The 4,933-nt window shown below is 45.1% G+C and overlaps 1 long non-coding RNA gene across 1 annotated transcript in view; it reads right to left on the bottom strand.

The window, feature by feature from the left end:
- LOC112110555 overlaps positions 1-4,591 on the bottom strand; it is a 9,399-nt gene extending 4,808 nt beyond the window's left edge. The window contains exons 1-2 of the long non-coding RNA XR_002908420.2: positions 4,467-4,591; positions 4,265-4,339 (exon numbers count right to left, since the gene is read on the bottom strand). This is a non-coding gene — a long non-coding RNA (uncharacterized LOC112110555). The remainder of the gene's footprint in view (positions 1-4,264; positions 4,340-4,466) is intronic.
- Positions 4,592-4,933: the final 342 nt, after the last annotated feature.

Here is a 4,933-nt window from a genome sequence, read left to right as displayed (position 1 = left end):
GTCATTTTCCAGTTATCCTTCCTTGCTGCCATCATGGGTTTCCTTGGTACCCATAGGCGCCAGTAAATTTTGTAATGGTGGATTTCCAAGTTTCCTTTGGGAGGGGCATCCCAGTTAATGATGATACTGAGAGAACCATCGGGACGAGCAGTAAAGTTGCCCTGTCTGAGGTTCTTAGGGGCATCTGGAGGCAAAGGATCTGCAGGAAAATAGAACATGGGACATTCTGGGTTATTTTAAACACGTCATCCAAATATGAGAATAACCGCTAGAAAAGAAAGGAGGCCAACTGAGATATTTCACATGACAAAGAAAGAAGACCGGCATAGAGGTTAAGCCTGTTTTTAAGTCTTTACAGAACCACGGCCTAACTACCAGCATAAAACACATCAGTATTGTAAATCCTAACTATATTTTAGTAGTATTTGGATCTGCAACTTTGATCCACGGTCATAACTATAGATGGGCTTGGATCCAAATTGCAGCTCCAAATACTACTGAAATTTTGGAGCATTTAGACCCACATGTGAACTTTGCAGATTGGGACCACCTGTACTTAGAATTCCTCTCACACCTAGACTTTGTATGAGAAGAACAGCTGTTAGCTGTAACAAAAGAAACAAGGCAACAGATGCATAAGGCAGGGGGCAAGGCATCTTAAGAAAAGATGGATGCAAACGACTTGTGATGATTGCTAGGAATGAGCGAAATGGGACAAAGATGAAAGAGTGATCTTGCATGAGGTGAAACATATTAAACTGGGGTGACAGTGCTAATATGTTCCCCAGTGAAAAAACCTGTATAATTAACAGCAGACAAAGTATGGAAAGGTGGTTTTCCATTGGAACGCCAGCTTGACTCATTAAGCAGCTGCTTTACTACCCTTTTTTTCCTCCTCTTCGTCTCTAATTCTCCACAACCTGTCCAGGCTGCACGAACAGCAATGCATAGCTGAAAGGCACAGTACAGACTCCAGTCATCTGCTTACAATGACAGATCAATGGAGTGAACGGTTTGAAATTTTTTATTGTAAAATGATGGATGATCCACGGTGGATGGACTAAAGACTGTCTCTGGCCTTCTTTGCTTTAAAAGAGTTGGCAGACTCTCAGAAGGAAAAGTAGCAGATGAGCTTCCGTAAAGGAATGAAGAAATTGCCAAGGAATATCAGGCCAACAGTATCCTGCCTCTGAAAGCAACCAGGAATGGATGCTTCAAAGAAAGGTTCAAAACCCCAGTCATCAATTATGCGGTAACGTACTGGGACATGTGGGGGAAGCTTTTGCCTAATTCCAGGCAATTAATGGTTAATCTATGGCCTGATGCAGGAGGGTTTAAATTTTTGCTGATGACTTTAGGTTCTGCAAATTAAAACTACCTCATCCTCATGAGTGATGATAAAACACATACACGGTAAAACCAGCATAATTGGCCCTAGGGAGGATTATGCCAGTGCACGGGGTTGCATAGAGACTCCTAAACTATTTCATTTCCAGATGCCAGAGTCAGAAGCACCGATGGAGCAAAGGGGGCATGACTGGAGCGTCCCCCTAATCTTGATCCCCATCTTGTCATTCTGTCTCCTTGGGTCTGTTGGGACCCTTCAGGCTGCTGAGACTTATGACTGGGACTGCACACAGCCAGCCTGGGATTCAGGGATTTCAACAGGGAGTTTTGCACCTCCCTCTGGACCTGCATAGTGTGCTGCAGAGAACCTGGCCCTGTAGGTACCTAGAGGGACTTGGCCAATTAATCCTCCCTCAGATTATAATGTTTATGGGTTAGGGTAAGAATAATAAAAAAACCCAGCAGAGAGCAATTCTCATCTGTTCCCACCATGACCCCTAGGTGGGCAGAGAAGAAAATAGACACCAGGAAGAGGACACTTGTATATTTCATCTTATGATGAACCAAAGCTTTTATCTCATCACCTACTCCACAGGTGATGGGTTAGAGGTCCTGGAACAGGTGAAAAAGAGGAAGTTTTAAGATTTTCTAACTGGAAGGAGGAGAGTTACTTGTGGCACCAGACTGGGATCAAGGAGATCTGGGATCTATTCCAATGTCTGCCAGACTTCTTGGGTGACCTTACACAAGTCACATAAAGCCTGATCCAAACCCACTGGAGTCAATGCAAAGATTCCATCAGGCTTTGGAGCAGGTTCTTAATCTCTCTCTGCCTCATTTTCCCCACTTGTGAAATGGGGATAACAACAACGCCTGTTCATAGATGTCTTCAAGTAACTTTCTGAAATAATCATGTCTCTTTAAAGAGCCATTTGCAGGCTGTGCCAAGTCTGATTCCAAATGTTGTGTTACTTGGTATAACATATCCCTTTTAGCCAAGGACCTATTTCTGGCTTCCCTAATAAGATGAGTATAGCAGGAGTCCAGCTATTGGGGGAATGCTTATGGGAAATGTCTTATGTTTAGTCTGCCTGTCCCTTTATCTGCTAATGATCGACATACTCCATCCCTACCTAAATGCCACTTTTAAAACAATGGCCCAATTTTACATTGAAACCATGGCCCCTTTGTCTTTCTGCTCACTGATTAAGCAGCTGTCATGTAGGCTTCCATTCTCCAGCCTGCTATCAGCGCTGAAATTCCTTTCATCCGGGACTGAGCTATGCAATGGCAGCTCAGAGCAGTGACCTATGACTTGCTACAATTCTTATCTAAGGACATTTGGATTAATTTATAAGCACAGGTAATCAGTGTAAGATGTTCCCTGCAAATTAGACTAATGGATTCATAATGGTTACATTAACATCTACAATTGAGTTTTAAGGTCCCCTGCTATAATGACTGTGCAGAAAAGTATCTTAGGGTTTTGTTGTTGGTTTTAACTAAGATGCTTCTTTTGCATGTTAAAGGGCAGGGAGCTACCTACTGAAATAGACCTGATCTTGTGGATATCTTCTGGGCAAGCCATTCACCTTCTCACCAACTTTTAAGCTGCAAAGACTGGCTACATGAGGAGGTAGGCCAGCCTACCTAGGGGAATGATCAGAGCCAATAGTAATGCATAAGAACATGCAAAGACAATAATACTAATATTTTGCTCTTCTGTAGCACCTTGTGACAGAAGATCTCCAAGCACTTTCTCCAAGGAGGAGTTTGTTTCTCAGAAACAGTCCAATATAAATGAAATAGATAATCCAGATACTGGCACCTAGCCTCTTTGCAGATCTTGTAGGTACCTACGTCTTCCCTGAAGGTCTCTCTACCAACCAAGCTGGTTGTTGGCCTTGTATCCAAGAATGAGGTAATCTAAAGGCTCTCACCTGATTCCTGGCCTCAGCCCCATCAGGTGGGAGGCAGTTAATTAGTCATGGCTGGAGCTAAGCCCACCTTCCTTAAAAAGTGTTTGCACCTTGTGACAGGCATCTAAATAAGTGGCCTTTTTTCCATAAATGCTGAGCCCCCATTGAAGTCAATGGGACTGGGTGCATCAGTAAAAAAAATACATGTGTAATTAAGGTTGTGTCAGATCAGATTTACAATTAAGGACCATCACAAACCACACTACCTTCTGCTTCAAGTGCAAGGTACACTTCTTCAAACTTTCCTTCTCTAACACACACAGAGCAGCAGATATATATCTTAAAAATCCCGACCAAAACACTCTGCTGCAGACATTTCTCGCCCAGGCAGAGGATGACAGAACACATGCACGACAGATGTTCGTAATGTTAACTAACATGCAACTTGAAGGTGCTGAGATACTGCAGTGATTAGTGTGGTATGAGAAACCAATAGAGAACAGAACACAACAGGCTCCCTACTCAGTTATCAGGCTCAAGAAGTACCGAACAAAGCCAATGCTGTCTATTCAGGGCCGGCTCCAGGCACCAGCTTAACAAGCAGGTGCTTGGGGCGGCCAAGGGAGAGGGGCAGCACCTGCAGCAATTCGGGGGCAGCAGGTCCCTCACTCCCTCTAGGAGCGAAGGACCTGACGCTGAACTGCCGCCGCCGATCGCGGCTTCCCTCCCCACCCCACCCCCCCACTGCCCCCGCCGATCGATTTTTTTTTTTTTGTGCTTGGTGCGGCAGAAATGCTGGAGCCGGCCCTGTGTCTATTCCGGCTGAATGGAAATACTGCTTAGTTAAATTGTCTCCAGGTGCTTCATAACGTATGTTTCTGCAGCTACTCAGTTACTAATGGTGTAATGTTTGTCATTAGAATTTGCAAATATTACGCCTTGCAAAGCTTCACCACCTTTAGGGCTATGGGACTTCAGGCCCCGATTGTCACACTTACAGGGCTTGCTGCACCTCTGATCCCTCTCGGGTCTCTCTGAATGTCCCCCTCAGGCATCAAGCCTTGTGCCTTCACCTAAAACAAATAATGCTGGTTTGACAGAGAAAGAGTCCATCGGAGGAAGAAGGTCCAAACCTTCACATAAAACTGGTTCCTACGCTACAGACAGCAGACAGGGAGTGCTCAGTCTTTGGTTTCTCACCTCTAGAGGAGTGGAAATGTTTGCTTGGAGCAGCGAAACCACGTGTGCCGTGGACACTGATTGCTGCTACTCTGAACTGGTCCCATCTGTTTGGTCTTAGGCCTTCTAGCTGCACATTGTCCTTCATCGTCTAGAATTTCCAGAACAGAAGATATAGGGTTAGTGCAGCAACTTCCACAATCCAGTCAGGTTTACAAACCCTACAATGGTGACTGTGTGAGCTTGTCTCCTTGTTCGAGTAAAGAAACGAAAGTGTCCTCTCTCAGGCGACCTGGGACTGTTCCAGGCCTAGGTTCAGCCACTTGTAAAGCGGTACATGTGTTGCACAGCTCCCACAGTGGGAACTCCATTAGCATAATCCCACCTGCCTCCTTGGACCATCTAGGTGCACAGCAGAACATGTCCCCCACACTGCTCCTTAGGATGGTGCCCTGTGCACACCTCCCTGCACCTAACCACCTCTACTG

This window comes from Terrapene carolina, unplaced genomic scaffold (assembly GCF_002925995.2).
Source record: "Terrapene carolina triunguis isolate 2854851 unplaced genomic scaffold, T_m_triunguis-2.0 Scaffold88, whole genome shotgun sequence".
NCBI lineage: Eukaryota > Metazoa > Chordata > Testudines > Emydidae > Terrapene > Terrapene triunguis.
This window is presented reverse-complemented; position numbering and strand designations above follow the sequence as displayed.